At 32.5% G+C, this 26,916-nt stretch overlaps 1 long non-coding RNA gene across 2 annotated transcripts; it reads right to left on the minus strand.

Moving 5' to 3' along the window:
• Positions 1-7,778: 7,778 nt before the first annotated feature.
• On the minus strand, positions 7,779-10,318 carry LOC111904007 (uncharacterized). 2 transcript variants are annotated; one of them, XR_008225455.1, is made up of 4 exons: positions 10,031-10,318; positions 9,880-9,954; positions 9,664-9,730; positions 7,779-9,303 (listed from the first exon to the last, which is right to left on the minus strand). It is a non-coding gene; the product is annotated as an uncharacterized LOC111904007 (long non-coding RNA). The 2 variants fall into 2 exon arrangements; XR_002854397.3 differs by having other exon boundaries at positions 7,779-9,730; positions 10,031-10,317.
• Between the last annotated feature and the right edge of the window lie 16,598 nt (positions 10,319-26,916).

Here is a 26,916-nt window from a genome sequence, read left to right on the forward strand (position 1 = left end):
ATATATATATATATATATATATATATATATATATATATATATATATATATATATATATATATATATATATATATACTAATTTTGAAGTGCCAGGTGAACAGTTCTTGCATCTGATTGGCTGAATTTTTTATTTATTTTTCCTTTTTTGTAATCTATATTTTTCCAATGGGTCTTTAATATTTTTTTTCCCAGTGTCCTTTTACACCTGTATTTGGTTTGAGAACGTCCACATACACGTGGTGCCACCTCCCACTTCCTCCAATGAAATACGGACAACATATAACCCACTGCCTCTCCAATTTCGTCTCTCAAATCTGCCAGACCACTTACCCCCACCATCGGACCTTTCGTTCTTCTCTACCATCTCCCAATTCGATTTAGGAGTCGTAAGAAGCATAAATTTTGATAGTTTGTAGAATCTTACAATGATATGGTTAAGCAAAAAATCAAAGAGAAATTTTGGTAATCTGATTAACCCTTTATTGCTGCTTTGCTTCTTCGATTCTTCCCTTCATTGGTTCGTTAACGCTTTTACCTGCAGGTCCGAACAGCAGACTGGCCCTGCTTCTTCAAAGGTTAAATTATGGTGGTCGGGTGCGTCATTTAAGGTTCGATTGGACCAATCTCTGTCTTTTGGACTTCTATCAAGTCGATTTGTGATCTTTTAGGGTTTATCTATGTCGATTTTATACCACTTATGGAAAAGACTGCGAAAGATTAGAATATCGTGCCATTGCTGAGAGGGTTCTTCTCAGGTATTCTTCCCTTCGTTGGTTCGTTAACACTTTCTGCTGCAGGTCCGACCAGCAAACAAGCTATGGTCACAATCTCTGATATTTATCCAACGGCTCCATCTAAAGTGTTATACCTGTTCTGCATAGTGGCAAAAACCCTTTACATGGGAAGGTTCGATCGACTCTTTTTTTTTCTACCAAGTACGTTTTACTCCTGCCTTCTTTACTTTTTTTTTCTAAAATTTCGATTAGGACTTCTTATCAGCTTCAGCGCCGGTGATGGTTGTGGTGGTTATGGAAAGTACGTTGTATTTTGTATAAGATATAGAAGGTAGTAACATTTTTAGATTTTGTCCTACAATAGAATATAGGAAGGTACCATCTTCTCATCCTATTACAGATTCACTTTTACATGCATATTACTCTTAAAGAAAACTAGTTCCTATGTGCGTACGTGATGTTTTTGGTGTTTCTTTCACCTCAAGCCCACCAAGTGTTTGTGTGACATCCCCATTTTCACGGCCAGAAAAGACCGATTTTGTTTATGCTTTGTTTAAAAATCAGAGTAATATTTTAAATAAAAGTGTTGCGGAATTTGTCCCAAAACAAAATATGATAAAGATTTATCAAAAGCATTTCCGTAGAAATGTATTTCATTTAAAAAGACTCGGGATGTCATGTTCGATACAGATCATAAACATAAACAATACAGCATTGGCCTTACTACATTATTCCGTATTTACAGGCTTAAAATCCATTAATCTCTCATCCCAATACATCACATCTATGCTCATGCGCCACTACCTGTAATACAAGAAACTGAGTGGGTCAGACTTGGGAGCCTGGTGAGCACATAGGGTTTTCAACCCACAATAAATAAGTTATTAGCTTTATCAAACCAAACAAACCCAATTACCCGTTCCCGTTATCTTCACTTTACGTCCCTAAAACATCTAACACAAGGGACCTAGTCTAAGGACTATCATCGGGATGGAAACTACTGCTAAGGGGATTCCTCAGCAATAAATGGCCTTAAGGCAACCATGTAGGGGATGGAGTATATCTGGTGAGCACACAGTTCAAATAAACACACAGTTCAAATAAACACCTACATGTTGCGAGCCTGCTAGTGTTCCACTGGACTATCTAGAATAGTCCGTGGTCGTCATCTATACTCCGCTAGATGACTGGATCATCAATAACATCTATAACGAGGCCTCTCATTATTTTATTTTGTCACACATCAACTATTACATCTACCCATGTTTTACCCAACGCATTTTGTAGATATAAAATACATATACAGTTTAAATCATTGAAAACATGTATAAAATGTTAATCCAGCATAGATAGCAAATATTCAGATAATATGCACACATAACACGTAATTTATATAAAATACTTCATATCTATGTGTAAGCTGAAAGTAACTATGGACTCACTTGATTAGGTGGTGACTCGGTACTTGAACAACACTTCGTTATCTCAAAACAATTTTTTTCCCTTGACCAAAACCTAGTATTAATACCACTAGAGTTTAGTTTTAACGTTAATCGGGACTAATTAATAGTCTAGCTATTATTACTATTATATAAGCGTTAAATAACACTCAATATAACTCATAATAATAACTCAAATAATTATTTTAAGGTCCTAATAATGTTACTATAATTAAATAAAAGCTATATTAAATATACTATAGGCGTAACTCACTTACAACGAGTTTTTATTAAAAACCGGGCTTCGCTGGAGCAGCGTTTCCGAGCCGAAAGCTTTTCTTCTCGGAGCCGTCGGGCGCCCCGGGGCTTTCTTCTCGTGATAGGGAGCTTCCCTAGACTTGGTAGGGGTTTAGAGAGGTTAGAGAGAAGTCAGAGAGAGAAAGAAAGGTTTGAAGGTGTGAGGAAATTATGAAGAGTTCATCTCTTATTTATAGGAATTGTATAGTAAAGTAGTCTCCAAGCTTCGTCCATAACTTTTGCATACGAGCTCCGTTTTTGTCTGTCTTTTTACCGTTGAGTTCCTATTAATGAGATCTTCAACTCTCATTTAGTCCTCGTTGGCTAATTCTCATTCTATCTCAGATTCACAAAACTGTATCAAATTCGCCGCGCTCGAAAAGTAGAGACTAAGCTTCGTCCATAACTTTCGCATACGAGCTCCGTTTTTGTCTGTCTTTTTACCGTTGATTTCCTATTAATGAGATCTTCAACTCTCATTTAGACCTAGTTGGCTAATTCTCATTCTATCTCGGATTTACAAAACTGTATCGAATTCGCCGCGCTCGAAAGTAGGGACTAAGCTTCGTCCATAACTTTCGCATACGAGCTCTATTATCGACGTTCTTTATATCCACGCGTTGGTATTTACGAATACTACAACTTTCATTTAGATCCCGTCTGCTAATTCTCACTCTATCTCAGATTTAAAAAAACTGTATCGAATTCGCAACGCTCGAAGAGTAGGGACTAAGCTTCGTCCATATCTTTCGCGTACGAGCTCCGTTTTCGACTGTCTTTTTATCGTTTAACTCCTATTAACGATATCTTCATTTATCGTTTAGATTATTTTGGCTAAAAATTAGGGGTGTCAATTTATGACACGGCACGACAAAAATACACGACACGAAACGAAATTGGGACGAAATAAAAATTTGAATTCGTTTTCGTGTCGTGTTCGTGTCAAGTATAAAAAACACGATGTCGTGTCGTGTCGTGTCGTGTTCGTGTTTACAAATCCACACGAAATTGACACGATTGAGCATGTGTTTGTCGTGTTTGTCGTTTTTATCGTGTTATATATGATTAAATATGAATTAAATAAAATAATAGTTATGTAATATTATCTTTGTCGTTTCGTGTCGTGTTGTCGTTTTTTAATTGGTCAATTTTCGTGTTAGTGAAAAAAAACACGACATCGTGTCGTGTCGTTTTCGTGTTACAAAAAACATTGTCGTGTCGTGTCAGACAAAAATACGACATGATGACCCGATTTGACAGGCCTACTAAAAATCGACCGATCTAAAATTCAGATTTCGGGTTGTGTACTGCTATGCTAAAGCTTAGAAAAATCATAACTTCCTCATACGAAGTCAAATTTGGATGTTCTTTTTATGCACACTATCGGTTTAACATATACTACGAATTTCATTTAGATTGCTAAGGCTAAATCTCGCTCTATCGTAAATTCAGTATTTACGCCTCCCGGTATCGTGTCGGTTCTGTCGCGAAACTTCGACAGGTCATAACTTCTTCGTTATAACTCGGATTTCGACACTCTTTATATGTACGGAAACCTTGTAACATATACTAAAACTTGGTTGAGATTATTTATTCTTAATAATCTTTTGTCGAAAAGTCATTTTCGACCCCTATTGCCTCTAAATTGACTAGCCCGGATCTACATGCGTTACAGTTTGTGAAAAGTCCACACACAAACTTTCATTTAAATGGAAAGATAGACACTCCAATGCCAATATTTGTATGTATTTTACATCTTTATCACCTGTTATCAAGGATTTGGGAGCGAAAATGTAACCATGATTTCTGTATGTATGTCACATGCACACTCCATGGATAGATATGGAACCTAATCTCCTCACTTTCACTATCTGTACTGCAGATATGGGATAATACAATTAAAAAGGTAACTTTTCTATAATATTTTGGGATCATTATGGTTCTTCAATTGCAAGGTTCAATCTGACATCCCTTTATAACACATTTTTTACTCTAAAAGTAAGATATTTCCCATTTTTAAATTACTTCTGTATGGGTAAATGGCACAAAAAACACTTTTTTTACACATAAATTCGATTTTGACACCGTGTTTTTTTTGTGTGAATTTTGACACTATATTTTCCAATTTGTTACAATTCTGACCATTTGACCGGTTAACCAGGTTACATACTGACGTGGCATGATGACGTGTCAGTTTTGATGACGTGGCATGCTGACATGATAAGCTGACATGTCAAAATTGTTTTTTTTTCCACAAAAAACACTAAGTTTTTACATTTTTTCGATTTTGATACTAAGTTTAATTTTTTATTTCAATTTTGACACTATGTTTTTTTTTGTCCCAATCGAACATCATTCATCAAATTTTGTTCAATTTCGTCTATTTTCCATTTGGAACTGTATAAATATATATTTTTTTATTACATTTTAAACCGTATAAACATAACTTTTTCGTTTAAAACCACATTTTTATTTAAATACAAGGTGTTTTTTTCTTACATTTAATTCAATGTTCTAATAAAAGTAATTCTTATTATATTAAGCTTGTCTGTTAAATAGATATGTAAGAAAAAAAAACACTTTGTATTTAAATAAAAATGTGGTTTTTAAACGAAAAAAATATGTTTATACGGTTTAAAATGTAATTAAAAAAATATATTTATACGGTTTCAAATGAAAAATAGACAAAATTGAACAAAATTTGATAAATGATGTTCGATTGGAACAAAAAAAACATAGTGTCAAAATTGAAATAAAAAATTAAACTTAGTGTCAAAATCAAAAAAATGTGAAAACTTAGTGTTTTTTGTGGAAAAAAATCAATTTTGACACGTTAGTGTATCATGTCAGCATGCCACGTCATCAAAACTGACACGTCATCATGCCACATCAACATGTAACCTGGTTAATCGGTCAAGTGGTCAGAATTGTAACAAATTGGAAAACATAGTGTCAAAATTGACACAAAAAAAACACGGTGTCAAAATCGAATTTCTGTGTAAAAAGAGTGTTTTTTGTGCCATTTACCCTTTGTTTTATTGCATACAGTATGGACCCATTGTTGAAATCGACCTGGAAATTCCTCCTATACCCCCTGATTTAGCCTTTGTAGAGGTAAACTACATATCCCATTGATCCATTTTATTTCATTCGTTGACTTCACAACATGGCTTTGATTCTAATTAGTGAAATTGCAAATAGATCTGTCAAATGAGAGGGAGAGGGAGAGGGAGAGGAGGGAGAGAGAGAGAGATTTGTATTCTTAGGTGTACATGTATGATGATGTTGAGAACATTGAGTATGTGAATCAAACATATTCATATGTTGTTATTAGTTAGTTACATTTACTATTCGTAGAGGTAAATATCTGATATGATGAAAGAAATATACATTGTTTCAGGTTTCCCTTGCCTTGGAATATTATTGCAAAAATTAGAGAATCCAATTTTACGTGCCAGTTTTGAAAGTTCCATCTAATGAGGGGGTTATTGCCATCCATAGTTAAGAGTAATAGCATCCCATTGTACTACTAATAATGGTTAAGGGTTGATGCTAATTTGTGTTACAACCTATTTGATTTTTATGTTTTTGAACAAGAAGCATCTGATTAATTATATTGTTTATACAACTCATGGAGAGATATAGTGTCCATAATCTATTCTAGATAACACATATGAGGGTGAGGGTGCGTCCTCCTTGCTTATTGTTATTTGTTATTTGAAACATACAAGCTAAAGTCGTAATGATGAACTATAAACTCTGTATACATTTCTGCTTTGTTGACGTTTAATCCAAACTTTGTGCTACTATTTTTTGTTCTACCAAAGAAGTCATATTTTCATACGTTGGTCCCTTATATAGGTCTATGTAAAAACATTGTAAAGTTTGTTGCTATTTCCTGTTTTGTGCTTAATTACTTATATAGGTCTATGTAAAACATTGTAAAGTTTGTTGCTATTTCCCTGTTTTTTAATAAGACTATGAAATACCCTCCAACCTTCGCAACTCCAACACCCGCAACGCGGGATTCTTCCGTAGTTTGCAGGAATTATACAAATACTTCCTTACCTTCACAATTTAATAATTTAATATATTAATTACTTAAAGTAGAGTGGGTAGAATATGGGGATCAATTTTCAAAAATTATTATATAAAAATATCATAAGAAAGACAATGGATATATAATATAAATATGTCGGACAGGAAAAAATTTCCAGGTTATAACCAAAGTATCCGATTTAAGTTATTTCTTAATCTTATAAGAAAGACAATCGATATCTAATATAAAGTGTGTTACTCAAAGGGCTTGTAGCCCAGCGGTATCAGGTGATGCCCTCCCTCTTTGAGGTCGAGGGTTCAAGTCCCGTCGTGGACATAGGTGAAATATGTGTTGTTAGCTTAGGAGTAGATTAGATTGCCGGTTCAAAAAAAAGTTGTAATTATAATCAATATGGAGATGTATTAATAAATATTGTTTTCATTATATACGATGATATAATCTCATTATATATAAATAATCTCTCTCTCTCTCTCTCTCTCTCTCTATATATATATATATATATATATATATATATATATATATATATATATATATATATATATATATATATATATATATATATATATATATATATATATAAACACACACTAGAATATGAATAATATTTCTTTTAAGAAAACTAACAGCCACAATTTAACATAAAGAAAATAATCAAAACTCTCGTGTATGAATAATATTTTAGTTAATAGTAATACCAAAAATAATTAATTTTAAGTTTTTTTCATTTAATGTCATTGAATAGTTTGTTCAAAGATAAAGTTACATTTAGATAAGTTGGATGCTCTCTATACGATCATTTGTTGTGTTCCATAGAAACTTCAAAAGTGCCACATATTATTAAGTAAGGAATGAGAACATCGTCAAATTAACAAATACACATTTTTATATTTTTCATTATTATACATGATTCATCTCTTATTTTATTTTAAACCAATAAACAAAAAAATAAAGCCATTTTTCTTAAAAAGAACGGACAAGGCTCAGTTTCATATATTTTTAAATTATATCGTGCTAATATAAAAACAAAGGTAATGTATTGTTAGGGATTCCACCTCTTACCACAAGTGCCCTACTTAGATCATAAAGTATACACAGTTGCACACTAATGGTTTCACCTGATTATTAATAACCAAATGATTAATAATAATGAACCAAGATTGAAAAGAATATGAAGCAGATTAATATTAACAAACTGTCGGAGTTTCCTCCAAGTGGTCATTCATCATTAAAAACCGATACCAAACAAAATAAAAGTAAACTAACACATTTCTTAAAAATATTAGATCAGTGGCCGTACATTATTGTTATCAGCAAATAAAATATCACTGCAGCGCCTTTACATGTAATAAAAAATATAACTACTATGCAATTATGGATAAAAAGATTGATTACTATTTTGGTAAACAAATCTAAATATGTTGCTATTATAGGTATACAATATAAGTACAATGGTATTAAAGGTAAATGATGATAGACATTGCCTGTAATAGCAATGTACTCATTTCTTACACATAATCACAACCCACTCAAATTTTGTACCGTAACCTATAACAAACACGAAAAAGAAATATTAGAAATCATGAACCTACCTGGGATTACAGATAAAAGCAATATTATTGTTCAAAATCACAAAATAAATGATAGAAATCACCAATTTGTCCAATCCTTTAGTCAATAAACATAAATGCATACCTGACCAACGACATTTTATTCCCGTTTCATAAAAGTTGGATGCGTTTGTCTTTTTCCCATCACATATTCTAACAAAACCCCAAAGTTATACACATGATTTCACATTGTCTCCAATGCTTTGCAATTACTTTGTTTCACATATTCAAAAGCTTAAAAATGTTAATGACATCATTTGTTTATTTTATAACATCCTACTTTAAGTCAAAACCCATAACGTATGTTCAACCATTACCATCTGAAATACACATCAACTTTAATGCAATAAAAAACAGAAAAAACATCAACAATAGATACATACCTCAATTCCAAATATGTTTTACATCATTGGACTTTGTATGATTAGAAATGGTATAGATTAGTTAATTGGGTTCTTCGACAAATGAAAATGCACCTTCTTTTGGATGACTAACATGAGTTTTTGGATAATAAAAGCTCATTGACAACCATAAACATTATAATAAAATTTTATTTTGTAGTTTTTTGAAGAAATTTATTCTCTAACCTTCATGGATGGGATGGAAGGCAGGGCCGTCCTGTTACTTCAAAAACAACTAACTAAATCAAGATCAAATCATTATAAGCTTATGCATGCAAAATCAAAAGGCAAAGGGAACAAAATCAAGATCAAATGGTGACGTTTTCGACTTCTAAAACCCAAAACAGAAATGATGTCTGAGGTTAGAGCTACAAAACAAAGGAAAAAGGCAGGTTTTTCGAGTATGTTGCTCCTTGTGATGTCCCTATTCATTTTGGTTAGTTAATGTTCATAAAAAAGGCCAAGGATACGATAAAGATTTTGGTCGGTGTAAACTTTATATACTCTTAATTGAAACATGAATCTATTTATTTATATTTGTAGAGAAAGATGTGATAGTTTGGCTATTGTTATCACGATTTGCGGTTGAGAAAGCCAAAAGAGTATGATTATATGTACTCTGAATAAATTGACAACAAATTGTGAATAATAAACCAGTTTTCTTTTAAGGATTGTGACTTCCAGTAGGTCTATCCACAAGCTTGAGCGGGATATTTCATAGGCTCCAGAATAGCAAAATAATGATCCAAGATTTGATTTTTTCTCCTAAAAAGAGTCATTAAAAACACATATTTAAATCCTTACACCAAATTTCATACAAAAGAATTCCAATCCAATCCTGTTATGCAAAAGAAGTGTTCAAAATGTTAAATTATCTCAAAACAAAAATGGTCAGGTTTCTAGAACTCCAGGTAAAAAAAAGAAGAGAAAATATGATTAAATCATCACAACTTTATATCAACTCTTCCAGAAACTCTATTTTTTCTAAATTCTATTTCAGACATTTTATCAAACAGTTTCTTTGCATTTATAAATTGGACACATATGTACCGGTTCTTCAATAAAGATCAAATATAAAATACAAAAATAACATGTAAAATATCAAGAATTTGAACTTTTTCATACATGATGCATATGAAGATCGATCCTACAATTTCACAGTTGCTTTTAACATCTTGTAGCTGTTCGGATTCTAAAATGAAAATGAAACTCAAATCAGTTTGGGGAAATCAAACATAGAAATTAGATAGCAATGTCAAAATAAAACATGAATAAGGAAAAGAAAGATGAAGAGGGTGAGTGCTTCTAATGAATCAGGGGATATTAGATGATTTTACATACCTACACGATGATGAGAAAGTGACAAAAACGGAGTGGTGGTGGTGTAGCAGTTGTTCGGCTTTTAAATCTAAGGTACTGCAATGGATATGCAGAGTAGGAAGACGATTATAAGGAAGAAGACATAGGGGAGAAAGAAAAAAACTTGAGTTACCAATGGTGTAGCGGTGGCGACGATGAAGGTGGTGGTTGGAAGACTGTGAGATCGTTGAAGCAGTAGAGGTACCTGGTAGCGAAGAAGGCGATGACATCTAGGGTTTATGGTGATTTTTTTTATAGAAGATGAAGGATGGCAGCGTGGTGATCGAGTTTACGATTTTTTTTAGAAAGACGACGATGGTAAGTGGTTGAAGGCAACACCATGTTCACTGAAATGAGAGATGAGATGCAATATAAAGTGTATCTCCTGTTGTCTGATTCAATTGGAAATACATATTCAATTTTGACTGATTCAAGAGTTTGTTCAGCTTGAGATAATATATTTAAGAGATGACTAGTTCTTAGCTTTGACTTTTTCAAAATTTTGACCGGATTTCTTATTCTCAATGCATAAACTTATTGTACATATTACATAAGGGCCTGTACAACTTAATTTTCAGATGTTGACCAAACTAAGATCTATGATTTGGTAATGCATAAAATCATTGTACATAAAGCAATAAGGGTTTGTACCTCTTAATTTTCAACCTTTGACCAAATATGTATATTAAGGTATAATATATATATATATATATATATATATATATATATATATATATATATATATATATATATATATATATATATATATATATATATTATCAAAGTTATTGGATTGATATATGGAAGTTATAAATGTATTGTATTAAATTGTTAATAGACTATGTATTAAGTTGTGAATGAACTATAAACTTTATATTAAAATATGAATGACTTATTTATAATTTTTTTGTATTAATTTGTTTGTAATTATATATTTGTTATGCTCTATAAATATGTATAAATATATTAGTTTTTAGAATTGTTTCCATTAATCATAGAATGAGTGAATTAATAGATTTATTAAACTGTCATCATAGTATTTAAGTTGTGAATGATAATTTATTATGCAAATATTATATGGAGGGAAAGATGACGATGGCGGAGACACTAGTGGTGGTGCTTAGTGGTGGCATCTGATATTTGGTTGTGGTGGTAGATGTGGACCACGCACCAAAATATCTCAAAAATGAAACCTTAGCGCCACTACTTTCGTGAACCGCCACCGTCGCCACAATCATTCAACGCACCAGGGTCATTTACGAGCTCCGGAAACCGGCGATTTTTGAAATCAAAGATGAATCAACATCAGCATCAGGTATGTCAGTTTTTGTTGATAAATCTTATTTAAGTTTTCTTCTCTACTTATTTCCTATGTACATGTGTAGTAGTTTTTATGATGAAAAAAATAGTGTTTTTTAATGTTTTTTTCCTTATGATGTTTGGTATTTTTAATCTTTTAGTTGTTTATTTCTGTTTTGTTATTTGTTATAATGTTTGCATCAAATTTTTATTTAGAGATTATATAGATGGTTGTTATGTTGTGAGTTGAATTTAGAATGTGTGGTATTATGTTAGTGTTTATCAAATAATGTGAATTTAGTTTTTTCTTTTAAATTGTGAATTAATTGTGATGTTTTAATGTTTCAATTATTATTTAGTTCTGTTTAAGTCAGGTTTAACTGCGAATGAATGAATGAATATGTTTTTAAGTTGTGAATAATATGAAGAAGAGTCCTAAACTTTTTTAATAAACTGTGAATTTGTGTGTTGCACCCAAGCTATCTGATGAAATCTTTCAACAAAACCAATTATGTTTTTAAGATGTAAATATTGTGAATGAGAGACCTAAACTGCTTTATTAAACTGTGAATTAAAGTCTTGAAATGTAAGTTAAGTTGAGAATATGGTCGTGAAAGTATAATTTTTTTTGTATTAAACTTTAAATTTATTATATTAAGCTGTGAATTTTATGTATTAAACTATAATTTGCCTATATTAAGTTGTAAATTAACAATATTAAGCTCTATTTTTTTTTAATTCTTTGTTTGCTTCTGAAATATGAGACAAAAGAAGCATTATAAACATATCTGATTTAATCTAATTTTGAATAAATTATGTAAAATTTAAATTGTGAATATTTATATAAATAAACTTTGAAAGAGCCTATGTATATAGATGTGAAGGTATACATGTACGTTTTAAGTTGAGAAAATGGTTGTGAATGTCTACTTTTTGTGCATTAAACTGTGAATTTATTATATTAAGTTGTGAAACTTGTGTAATGAACTGTAAATTGATTTTATTAAGCTATGAATTCATTGTATTACACTCTGTATTTTTAATAAATTTTGTGTTAAAATATGTATGATTTATGTATGAATGTTGGTACTAACTTTCTTGTGAATATATTTATTTTTGGTTTTGTATAAATATGTAAGAAGGTATTAGTTTTTATAATTATTTTACATTAAACTCTGAATAAGTTGATTAACTGGTTTATTAAATTGTAAATATAGTGTTTAAGATGCCAATCAATGATTTTATATGCAAATATGATTTGGAATGAAGGATGACTGCGACGGTGGCACAAATGGTTAGTGGTGACGTGTAGTAGTTGGTCGTGGTGGTGGTGTGAGAGTTTAGGTTTTACTTTTTTAAATATGTGAATTAGTGTATAATATATTGTGTTATGCCATGTTGTAAAATTTATGTATTAAACTAAAAATTGACTCCATTAAGGTGTATATTTAATATAAACAGTTTTAAAATATGAATGAATGTATGCATGAAAGTATTAAACCATGCATTAGTAAATTATTATATTTATTAAAATGTGAATATTATATTTTAAACTGTGAATATTTCTTATACACGATACATTTTTACAGAAATCAACAATTTTGAAAAAAAAATTGATTTTTAGACATATTTCTATTTTTTACTAAAATTTTGTACATTTTGGCTGAAAAAATAAAAGTATTACAAAAGAAATCATAACTATAATGTTTGTATCATTAAGCTGTGAATACAACCAGAAAAATACCACTGAACTATAATTTAATGTGGCGATGGTCCAGTGGTGGTCCGACGGCGGTCTGTTAGTGGTCCACAACATGCGACAAGTAGTTTGTAAACTACAGAATGAAAAGTTTGCTTAATATAATAGAAACATTAGATTTGTCAAAAATGCCATTAATATATATATATATATATATATATATATATATATATATATATATATATATATATATAGAGAGAGAGAGAGAGAGAGAGAGAGGTAAGTTCAATTGAAAAAATAAAAAAAGGTTGAGAATGGGGGAATCATTCTTAGCCACTCATTTAATCTAAACATAAAAGACACGGTGATAAACTTGTAAATATGTTAATAACCTTCAATCTCAAATATGTAATTATAGAGAATTCGATAACAGTTCGTTCATCATCAAAATTTCTCCTCCAACCTTCAATAATCATCAAGATTTCTTCAACTAAACCATCATCAATGTCATCCAATGTTAATCAATCATCGATATTCGTGGCTGGCAGGTTCGCCGTTCAAGAAAAATTCACAACCTGAATTCATCGATTTCTTTGTTGAATACTCTGAATGTTCGTAGCTTGCAAGCATTTGTTAAAGTTCATAACGGATTTGGAACTGGAATTTCCCAAATTCGCAAACGAACTCAGTTAGAATCGGAATTTCTTCGTTGTCATGAAACTGGAATCGGAGTTCTGGACTCGTAGTCACAGTCGACAATGTAGGACTCGGAATCGGTACTTACAGGTTCCCAATCGGATTTTCGGAAATCAAAATCAAAATGAGAAATCAATGAGACATAAGATGTCACATCTGAAGTAGAAATCGGAAGCATATGATGATTTGGAATTGATAACTTGAATCGGAAGTATCATGTTTTTAACATTTTTAAAATAGTTAACTTGTATGCACTCCAACTGTTTGATGAAATGAATAAACTAAATTACCACGTTATATTCACATATGAATATGTTTTCTCACCCGAATCAGTATATGATTATTAAAAACACAAAACAAATATGCAAGTCTGTATGTTATTCATATGTGAATAACATATAAAAATTATATATATACTAGTTTATAACCCGTGAGAACCACAGTTATAAAATTAATTAAACTTTAATAGTTAAAATCTAAAATTATTAATAACTTGTTTTAAATAAATTATTAATTAAGAGGTTTTTTTAGTTATATAAAATTATAATCATTGATTTAAATAAATATGTAAAATTATATCACTTTATAATTTGTATTAGTTTTATTTTAATTTTTATTCTAATGTTGTTAATTTAATGTAATTAGAATGGGAAATTTAAAATTTGAAATTTGAAATGGAGAATTAATATGTTAACAAATGGTATGCATTAATTATAAGACATAATAAGGTGAAACATGACAAAAATAAAATAAAATTTGCATTGATTATGAGTCTTAATATGGTGACACATGTCAAAAGGAGATTAAAAACTACTCTTTTATTAGAATAGGGATTTGTGAAAATATCTTTTAATATTCATAAGTGAATATATTCACAAGTAAATATACCTTGTAATATTCATATGTGAATATACTGTGTAATATTCATAACTGAATATATCATATAATATTCAAAAATGAATATACTATGCAATATTCACATGTGATATACCATGTAATACTATGTAATATTCACATATGAAAATATCATTTAATATTCATAAGTGAATATATCATCTAAGGTCGGACGGAATGGAAGCGGGAAAGGGGCGAGGGAAGCTTCCCTCTCATGGAATACCATCCCTTGGGTGAAGGGAGCAACCCGCGGGAAAGAGGTGGGGGGAGGGGGTGCCGCACTCTCTTTCCTCATGCTATTGGGTAGTTTTTTATATCTTTTTTAATATTTATAAAATTATATACCTACTAAAAAATATAAAAAATTTATCAAATTCATGGTTTTTAATTCCTTACAAAATGAGTATAATATATGTATGAAATATATTTTTTAAAAAAATAAAAAAAAAATAGTTAGGTGAGTTTCCCACCAATTCCTTGGATTTTAGATGATCAAAAGGAAAGTGAGGGAAACATCCATCTCATACCCTCCAGTCTAATATATTCACAAGTGAATATATATTATGTTAATATTCAAAAGTGAATGCATTGTCTAATATTTAAATATTAATATACTATCTTTATTATATGTTATATTCATATATGAATGATACTTAAATTGTAAAAAAAAATTAATCATACTTTTTATTCATAAGTGAATAACGAATATACTTTAATAAAATCTTATGCATTTTTATTCATTTATGAATAATGATAGCTGAAAATATAAAAAATAAATAAATTTTTTATTTTATCTTAAAACTATATCAATATGGATGTCCATTTGTAGAGAAAAAAAAATCATGAATTTTGGTATATTTAAAATCATTTTTCGATAAAAATAGCTTCTTAAAAATAAAAATAAAAACAAAAACGAAAAAAACTATGTTTTTGTATATATTAAGATAATGATTAGCATAGTTTAAAGAAATATGTTTTGTTGGAAAACACATGTGTATTCATTTCTCATTTCCGTTGGTACGACGGAGACTTTTGCGGCAAAAATAAATGAGTGACTGAGAAATATATATATATATATATATATATATATATATATATATATATATATATATATATGAATGAGTTCTATGGAAAACAAATATGTAACAACGGAAATTTTTAAAACAAAATTTTCATTTCTTAAAAATATATTTCCATCCAAAATAAGTCATAAAGATCCAATGTATCATGTCATAATACAAATCATATAAATCCCAAGATCATAAATCCTCCATCAGTGTGTACAGATCACGTCGGCGCCTTCCCACGGTCCTCGCTGGTACCTGAAACACATATCACAACAACTGTAAGCATAAATGCTTAGTGAGTTCCCCAAAATACAAACTACGCAAATACGCCTTTCCAGGCCCTGACCTTCCGGTCCATGTGTCTCAGGGGACTTCCGTCCTGACTAGGTTGTAACGCCTGTAGATTAGGGTTAGTCAATTTAGAGACGATAAGCATCAAAAATGACTTTTTGATGGAAGATTATTTAGAAGGATTAATCTTAACCAAGTTTTAGTATATGTCACAAGGTTTCCGTGCATATAAAGAACGCCGAAATCTGAGTTATAACGAAGAAGTTATGACCTGTCGAAGTTTCGCGACAGAACCGACACGACCTAGCGCGACCCAGCGCGACGTAAATAGTGAATTTAAGGTAGATAGATATCTATCCTTAGTGATCTAAACGAGAGTCAAAGATTTCTTCGATAGTAGTCCAACGATAAAAAGACAGACGAAAACGGAGTTCAGATGAAGGAGTTATGAGTTTATAACGGAGTTTTCCTGTCCCAGCTTACTAAAGATAATATATAAGTAATATACTTATAATATATTAAAAATAAAGTCAAATTACCCAATGGAGTCTAAACGAGAGTTGTAGAGCATAATCTCACCTTCGCGTCGATATAAAGAACGTCGAAAACGGAGTTCGTATGCGAAAGTTATGAATTTCTGAAGTTCGGGGCGCGAAACCCCAAAACTGTCAGAGACCACGACGTGGCAAGCAGTGCCACGACGTGGCAAGTCTCCTGACACCTCCGGGAGGCCCCCATATGCAACTTGGGATGACGCATGCAGTGACGACCAAGCCCACAACGTGGAAAAAGGTTGCCACGACGTGGCAAGGGCCAAATTTGCCCTATAAATAGATTTGAAGGTCCAGACGTTTAGGGTTGCTATTTTCTCTCTTCTCTCTCCCGTTTTACCTCGATTTGCATGCCAGAAGTACACCGAATCCCCGGTATCATTCCCGAGTCCCGAAGCAAGATCCGAAGCCCCGAGAATCCCGAAGAGCGTGATTCCCGAGCCGAAGCTCTGCCCGCGAGAAGTTCGATTTTTGTGAAGATCTTCCAGATCTGTGGAGAGATACTACTTCTACAAGCCGTAGTGCTGTCCGATCATCTTCTGATCAAGTGAGTGTATAGTCACTTTCGTCTTACACATAGATATGAAGTATTTTATAAAATACGTGCTATGTGTATATATATATAGTTGTTTATATGTGTGAGTGTGTAGTTACTTTCTTCTAACACATAAATATTAAATATTTTTCTATAAAATACGTGCTATGTGTATAATATAAAGTTGTTTATACGTGTGGGTGTATAGTCCCTTTCATAAACACGGGTATAATACAAGTATTGTTTGAATGTATTAAGTATATGTTTGGGAGAGTGTGTGGTTACTTTATTCTAACACATAAATATGAAGTATTTGTTATAAAATACATGCTATGTGTTTATATATTGTTGTTTATTTGAGATGAGTATGAAATGAATGTTTTATATAGTTTTTAAATAAGTTAAACTGTATATGTATTTTATATCTACAAATACGTTGGGTAGAACATGGGTAGATGAGATAGTTGGTATGTGATAAAATGATGAGGTATGAAAGATGATTAAGAATGATATTGGTAGATGCACCAATTAAGGAATGTCATAAAACTAGCAGATGCGCTTGAGAATAATATCAGTAGATGCACCAAGTAGTAAATGTCGTGATCTTGGCAGACGCGCCAAATAGAGATTGTCATAACAATAATAGATGCACTTATAGGATAATCTTGGCAGATGCGCTTATAAGATAATGTCGGCAGATGCGCCTAAAAGAGAATGTCATAAACCTGGCAGTCGCGCCTCATAGTGTATGACGTAATCCTGGCAGAGGCGCTTAAAGGATAATGTTGGCAGATGCGCCTTATGTAGAAATGGAAGTTTGTGTTAATTCCTTAGGCCAATCCTTAGGAATGAATGAAGGAAGGATAGTTGATTAATAGGGTAAAACCTTAAGAAATAAAGAAGATAATGGTGATGGGTAATTGGGTTGATTGTTTAATGGTTGAATATAATAATTATATTATTGTGGGTTGAAAACCCTATATGCTCACCAGTCTCCCAAGTCTGACCCACTCAGTTTAATTGTATCACAGGTATCAATACGAAGCTGCTTTGCACTGAGAGATTAAAGGAGATGTAAATCTTTAGTGTAAATAATGTATGTTCTGTTTATGCTTATGTGTCTGTATTGGAACATGACATCCCGAGGTTTTATTATTTAATAAAAAGACATTCTTTTTTAGAAATGTTTTGATAAGTTTTTATCATATCTATTTTTGGGAACAAAATTCCGCAACCGTTTTTTTTAAACGATTACTCTGATTTTAAAATAAAGCATAAACAAATCGGTTTTTTCTGGCCGTGAAATTGGGGATGTCACAGTTGGTATCAGAGCATTAGTTTAAGCGAATTAGGAATTTGTAGGAAATTTATAGACTTAAACTTAGAATGCTAAGTAATGATAGTGAGGAGTGTGTCAAAAAAAATATGTTAGGTAGTACACCTAAATTGACACAAGCACTAGTTTATTTTAGGAATGATGCCTAAAATGCTTTTATGTGCTAATTGTTTTGTGTGATAGCTAAATTGATGCTATTATTTGTTCGGATCTATGGTGTGTTGCCGACCGGATCTGGAAACCTTATGTGTATAGGATTCTAAACGTATGACTACGATATTAGAACTAGCATGTAAACGTTTCGGAGTGATAAGGAGATTTATACGTTTATCGTAAATAAAGCTTTCTTATCTTAAATTCTCGCTTGGTACACCGAATGTCTGCTTGGATGTACGAAAGGTCACGGTGAAGACACGTAGGGAATTAAGTAAATGGAAGAAATGAAAAGGCTTATGATAGTGAATGACACCTATCGGAAGATATAGTAAGAGTGGTATCTTGCCTTTTGAAAGTCTTATAAGATAACAGTACGTTTAGAGGAGTATGGTACGTCTAAAGTACACCTTCGATTGGCAGGATGATGGAACGGTTGGTGTAATTCTTGAAGTTGTCCCATCGTCTAGAATTTCCATCACCAATCGAGTTGAAGTAGAGTTGATGATTGAAGATTAAGCAATGAAGAAGTCCTAGTAGAGTCTAGGGAAATTGTTTATGATTATTTGGACACATTCGTATGTGTTAAATTGTTTTGTGATTTTCTTGTATGGTGACTTGGTCGACTGCGGGACAATACTTGGGACGAGTATGAGTAGGTGTGAAAGGTAGTAGATGCATATACTACCGGAAGCACAGGACTTGCACTTGGATCAGGGAAAGTCACAAGGTTACCAAGAAGCTAGTAATTGATTCGGTTTTGTTCAAGTGTGTCATTACCCTTGTTTCGGTAGTGACTAGTAAGATGGTTGTTATTCCAACCCTAGTGGTCATATCAAAAATTGAGTCCGACTACGAGGAGTTTGTTACGTGGTTCATGGAACCAAGTTCGATGTAACATCTGACCTAAGTCAAAAGATTGAAATCAATGCGATCGATAGCATTGCGCTCGTTGTTAAGGAAGCTTGTAGCTAGAAATGCAACATCTAAAAATGTGATTATATCACGTTAGAATATGAAAGAATGTATATTCCATTCTGGAATTTGACTCTAAGAGACTTGAGTCTAAGCGTTGCATCATACGATGAGAGGTCATTAGAACACGACCCATCGATTTGTTACAATAGATAAATGAAAGTATTTATCCTGATAAGAAGAAGGAGTCCACAATAAGGACTTATTTTGTAACTTGGAAATTATGATTGAAAGTACAGCATAGTACGATAAGAAGATGCAAGATTGGGCATCGTCTGCGGTCAAGAAAACCATAGAGTTAAATACTCTTTCGAGGAAAACATAGAAGTTACGGTTATTACTTAGGATGGAGAGATAGCGTATGGAGTCAGTATACAAATCTTGTTTCGTTGACGATTCCGGGACGTAATCATCCTAAGGGGGAGATAATTGTAACGCCCGTAGATTAGAGTTAGTCAATTTAGAGACGATAAGCATCAAAAATGACTTTTTGATGGAAGATTATTTAGAATGATTAATCTTAACCAAGTTGTAGTATATGTCACAAGGTTTCCGTGCATATAAAGAACGCCGAAATCCGAGTTATAACGAAGAAGTAATGACCTGTCGAAGTTTCGCGACAGAACCGGCACGACCTAGCGTGACCCAGCGCGACGTAAATAGTGAATTTAAGGTAGATAGATATCTATCCTTAGTGGTCTAAACGAGAGTCGAATATTTCTTCGATAGTAGTCCAACGATAAAAAGACAGACGAAAACGGAGTTCAGATGAAGGAGTTATGAGTTTATAACGGAGTTTTCCTGTCCCGGCCTACTAAAGATAATATATAAGTGATATACTTATAATATATTAAAAATAAAGTCAAAATTAGCCAATGGAGTCTAAATGAGAGTTGTAGAGCATAATCTCACCTTCGCGTCGATATAAAGAGCGTCGAAAACGGAGTTCGTATGCGAAAGTTATGAATTTCTGAAGTTCGGGGCGCGAAACCCCAAAACTGTCAGAGACCACGACGTGGCAAGCAGTGCCACGACGTGGCAAGTCTCCTAACACCTCCGGGAGGCCCCCATATGCAACTTGGGATGACGCATGCAGTGACGACCAAGCCCACAACGTGGAAAAAGGTTGCCACGACGTGGCAAGGGCCAAATTTGCCCTATAAATAGATTTGAAGGTCCAGACGTTTAGGGTTGCTATTTTCTCTCTTCTCTCTCCCGTTTTACCTCGATTTGCATGCCAGAAGTACCCCGAATCCCCGGTATCATTCCCGAGTCCCGAAGCAAGATCCGAAGCCCCGAGAATCCCGAAGAGCATGATTCCCGAGCCGAAGCTCTGCCCGCGAGAAGTTCGATTTTTGTGAAGATCTTCCAGATCTGCGGAGAGATACTACTTCTACAAGCCGTAGTGCTGTCCGATCATCTTCTGATCAAGTGAGTGTATAGTCACTTTCGTCTTACACATAGATATGAAGTATTTTATAAAATACGTGCTATGTGTGTGTATATATATATATATATATATATATATATATATATAGTTGTTTATATGTGTGAGTGTGTAGTTACTTTATTCTAACACATAAATATTAAATATTTTTCTATAAAATACGTGCTATGTGTATAATATAAAGTTGTTTATACGTGTGGGTGTATAGTCCCTTTCATAAACACGGGTATAATACAAGTATTGTTTGAATGTATTAAGTATATGTTTGGGAGAGTGTGTGGTTACTTTATTCTAACACATAAATATGAAGTATTTGTTATAAAATACGTGCTATGTGTTTATATATTGTTGTTTATTTGAGATGAGTATGAAATGAATGTTTTATATAGTTTTTAAATGAGTTAAACTGTATATGTATTTTATATCTACAAATACGTTGGGTAGAACATGGGTAGATGAGATAGTTGGTATGTGATAAAATGATGAGGTATGAAAGATGATTAAGAATGATATTGGTAGATGCACCAATTAAGGAATGTCATAAAACTAGCAGATGCGCTTGAGAATAATATCGGTAGATGCACCAAGTAGTAAATGTCGTGATCTTGGCAGACGCGCCAAATAGAGATTGTCATAACAATAGTAGATGCGCTTATAGGATAATCTTGGCAGATGCGCTTATAAGATAATGTCAGCAGATGCGCCTAAAAGAGAATGTCATAAACCTGGCAGTCGCGCCTCATAGTGTATGACGTAATCCTGGAAGAGGCGCTTAAAGGATAATGTTGGCAGATGCGCCTTATGTAGAAATGGAAGTTTGTGTTAGTTCCTTAGGTCAATCCTTAGGAATGAATGAAGGAAGGATAGTTGATTAATAGGGTAAAACCTTAAGAAATAAAGAAGATAATGGTGATGGGTAATTGGGTTGATTGTTTAATGGTTGAATATAATAATTATATTATTGTGGGTCGAAAACCCTATATGCTCACCAGTCTCCCAAGCCTGACCCACTCAGTTTAATTGTATCACAGGTATCAATACGAAGCTGCTTTGCACTGAGAGATTAAAGGAGATGTAAATCTTTAGTGTAAATAATGTATGTTCTGTTTATGCTTATGTGTCTGTATCGGAACATGACATCCCGAGGTTTTATTATTTAATAAAAATACATTCTTTTTTAGAAATGTTTTGATAAGTTTTTATCATATCTATTTTTGGGAACAAATTCCGCAACCGTTTTTTTTAAACGATTACTCTGATTTTAAAATAAAGCATAAATAAGTCGGTTTTTTCTGGCCGTGAAATTGGGGTTGTCACATAGGTAAACCTTCCGGTCCTACCCACGCTAACCTTACGGTCCACATTACAACGCCTTCCGGCCCATAACATATTCGCCTTCCGGCCCATAACATAATGCCTTCCGGCCCTTATCAAGCATATCATACATGGCACATATAACGATTAACTTATCACACACAACACATATATCTCATACCATATCCGACCTTCCGGTCACACAGTCAAACCCTTCTGGGTATAGTATAGTGAGAAGACTCACCTCGTGGAAAGTCTAAGATCTCGTGTCCTCGCTAACACCGACCCCGAACGACGGCTCAACCTCGCCTAAACATAAAAATATCATTTATTACACAAGGACTTCCACCACTTAGAACTTTACTCCTTATCATCATTCCTCAGAGGGTAAAAGACCATTTTACCCTTCCTTGACCTAAAGTCCTCAAGTTGACCAAAACCCTAAAAGTCAACAAAAGTCAAACCCTGAGAGTACGCGGGGCGTACTCTAGATGTACGCGGGGCGTACGTCGCCAACCCCTCCCTGATCGGGGTCTCCACCCAGTACGCTGCGCGTACTGGAAGTTACGCCCAGCGTAATCCCCAGAATCAGCCACTCTCCATTTCTGGTCTTAATCGGTTAAGCCATTACTTCCACTTCTAGATCCGACTCTTCTAGTGTGTCTAAACCCAAAAAGTCGAGACCTTTAAGCCTTGACACGGCTGTAAAGGCTCCAACATCACATAACAACCCTTTATTCAAACTCAAGGACCTAGATCTCATGCATGGTGCAAACCCCACGTCCAAGATGCCATTTTTATGAGTCTACAACCCCAATAGATCAGAAATATGAAGTATCTAAGCTTATGGAGGCCAATTGCACAAAAGTCTCCACCTTTGGGACTTAAACCCTAGAAAATGACCTTTTAAGCATACAACATGAACCAAGTGACAAGATCTGAACTTTATACCTGGAAATGAAGCTTTAGCCTTTGCAAGGTTCAAATCTACACTTGAGCACCACTTCTAGCCTCTCCAACAAGCTCTTCTTCTCCTTTGTTACCTTGAAATGACACCACCAAACTTAGAATACACACACAATGGCCTAACAACGAGGGTACACTCTTTTTAGGGTTTCACTCTGAGGGGTAGTGGCTGAGAAGACCAGCCACATGCTCCTTTTATAGCCCCATCAAAGGAATTTAGGGTTTGGGTCTGAATAAGTTAAGCCGGGCGTAACCTTGGGTACGCCCCGCGTACCTGAGGGGAAACGCGTCCAAATGAGGTGCGCGAGTACGCGGAGCGTACACCTTGTATGCCCAGCGTACTCGCCTACCATGAAAACCCTAAATCATCAACTTAACCAAGATGTAAGGCCAAAAGAAGAATACCTGGATTTCGGGCTGTTACAAAATAACTAGGGCAACATCTACCGGAACCAATAATCAAATGACACGTGTCCATTTCTTTTTTCACAAGTAATGTATTGTGGAAGTTATTGTAGAAGTGATGTGTTGTCATGTTTTCATTGGTTCAAATATATATTGTCCTAATCATTCATTTTCCATATAACTCTTCCCTATATATATATATATATATATATATATATATATATATATATATATATATATATATATATATATATATATATATATATATATATACTTTTTTCAATTTTTGACGTTTCAAACTTTTTAATTTTGTTACAAGTCTTTAAACTTTTTTACTCATACCATTCAAGTTATTTATTTATTTATTTATTTATTGTGTTGAGCTTCCTTATTTTTTGTATAGCTTTTTTATTAATATTTTACAAATTTTCTTTTCAAGCTTTCTTTAAACTTTTATAACGTTTCAAACTTTTTACTTGTGTTTGCACTTTTTTTTTTATCAAATAACATTCATAAGTTGTAAAAACATTACAAACTCGAATTATCCGATTTATGAAAAACTGATTTCGGATTAACCTATATAAAATCCTATAAGTATTTCTATCTAAGATTAAAATATAATTAATAAATATTTGGATGTTTGAAAAATATTTTTTTAAACTAATTATTGTGTTATTGTATACATAACTGTGGACCAATCAATTTAAAAACCTAGATAGGGGTAAAATTGTAATCTTAGTTTCTAATTAATTTTAGTAATTAATTATTCAAATCATAAACCCTTTAATTTAGGCAAAATCGTTTACATTTACCCTTTAAAACCCTAGACAAAAACATCGACCTTTTACAATCAATCAAAGATCAGATGAAAGGTGAAGAAAGGTCAAGCTCCAAAGTTGCAGAGATCTTTTCCTCGCGCACCTTCATTAGATCAATATTAAATGATGAATTTTGGCTTCATTCGACACATGCTTCCAATAGTTCGAATGGTCCCCACACTCGACTGGATCCCACACGCGAAGAGCACGTCGTGCGTTTGTCATTTTCGAGCTTTGATTCTTCGATTCCTCCTACTTTCAAGGTACCTCTACTGCATATTTTAACTTCTACTTAGTTCATAATAACCAATGATTTTGTATTTAGCATTTTTGAGGGTGTATAGTATTTTGCCACTTTGGCTTGTAATACTCGAAATTGATTAGCTAAATGTCTAGTTTAATTACCGATTACTAAACCCCAATGTTTGATTTCTCCTTTAATCAGTTAATCTATCCTTAATTTGAGGTTTCGTTTTTGGGGTAAAACCTAGGGTTTTGCTAAATCCATCGATTCATGGTGTTTTTGATTAAATTGATGGTGTATTCTACTAGTATAAGCTTCACCTAACATTCCCCTATAGATTCTAGGTTGAAATTTCGACGATATCGGGGGCTTTTGGTACCGAATGTTTGTCGTGTTCTTGAAGCACGTCGGGCATCTTCATTGCACGCGACGCGTCTTCATACTACGCATGGTGTTGTTCTTGATATTTTCTGTTATTTTGCAGTCCTTTTACTTACATTACTTTAATTCTAACTTTCTTGCCCTATTTTTCTCAGGTTATGTCTCGATCAAGTCGTAGAGGGCTAGTCAGTTACCGCCTAACTAGCCATCCTATCCATTTCTACAGTTCACAGATGATATGCCTACTGAGCATCAGAGCTTTTTCGTTTCTCGGATGATTGCTTTACTGTCCAAGCAGTTCAGTATTCCTCAGGCCCTCCTATGGCAGACAATTGATGATCTTGGATTGTCGGAGCGATTGGAGTGGTATCTCACTCGGGTACTTAGTGATGATCAAGGGCTTGGAGATTAGATGATGGTTGAACAATTGTCACTAGTCTTCACAAAGGAAAAAGCTATTCTTCTGATAGAATAACCTACAATAGAATGATAGGAGTATATGTAATAATATATTCTGCTAGAATATTCAGGTCGAATAATATACATGGTTTTGTTTGTTATTAGTGAGTATTTCATTGTCATAGACTATTATATAAAGTTTTTACATTGTTAAGAATGTAATGAAAAATTTGAAGTTGTATCCAAAAATTTGTTATTAGTTGGTGTTAGCATTATAATAGAATATCATTCTAATAGAAATATATATCCTGAAATTCCTAGAGAATATGATTCTAACAGAATGACATTCTAACAGAATAAAATCATGTTTAATTATAAAAATTACGTTATAATTAAAATTAAAGTAATTAAAAATAATTAGAATTTTATAATCAAGAGAGTTAATTATCCCAAAAAATATGGAATTTTTCTTTTTTAAATTTATCTCAATTGTCTAAAATACCCTTAGAATGAAATTAGACTAAGTATTCGATTATCTTTAATTTAATAATATGTATTAATCACTCTCTTAAAATAAGTAAAATGATTGGTCCACATTTATGCATACAATAGCACAATAATTAGTTTAAATAGAATAACCTAAGCCTATATATATATATATATATATATATATATATATATATATATATATATATATATATATATATATATAATAGAATTGATTTTAAAATTTTAAAATAGTTTTATAAACGATCTACTTTAACTTTATTAAAATAAAACAAAAAAAAAAATTAAAGAATTTGATCGGACTGAATTGATGGTGGTGATTTAATTAATTTTTTGGGGATTTTTTTGAAGAAACTTATATATAAATTGTTCAAAAAAATCATTAACTAGAAAATTACTATAAAAAAAACATATATTTTTTTTCAAAAATTACAATCTTTACCACCTGTAGCCAATTTAAAAGCTGAATGGTTATATTTACATTTAAAACGATATTGATTTACATCTATTGATTTACATCCTACATTGACCGAATAAAAGTCAATCTAAAATTAGATATATCATGATCACTCATGTTATTAATTAATTAATAAATTAATTACTGAACTTGCATTTTGAAGACATCTTTTTTAGTTCTTTATATTTTTTTAATAATATAATTACATGTGTATTTTATTTATTTCTTATATATAAATTATTTTAATATATTTTTTATTTAATTTTAGTTAACCAGCATATTTTTATTTTATTTATTTTCTAATCAGGTACTTTAGAGCTTGTATGTTATTGTAGAGTTTAGAAGACTTGGAGCGGAGCGGCTTGCAAGACAATAGTAAACTTGAAGACAATCTTTTGGGCTGGAGAGGATGGTGAAGATGTTGGGATGATGATATTGGGCTAAAAAGGTGGAATAAATGTGTTTGGCTAAACTTTGGGCCTTTTGACCCAATTTTAGAAACTTGACATAGCTGGAAAGTGGAAAGTGTGGAGCATGAGACAAGTGAGATCTTCATGATAGTAACACATGCATCCAAGTCAAAGG

Source organism: Lactuca sativa, chromosome 8 (assembly GCF_002870075.4).
Source record: "Lactuca sativa cultivar Salinas chromosome 8, Lsat_Salinas_v11, whole genome shotgun sequence".
Lineage (NCBI taxonomy): Eukaryota > Viridiplantae > Streptophyta > Magnoliopsida > Asterales > Asteraceae > Lactuca > Lactuca sativa.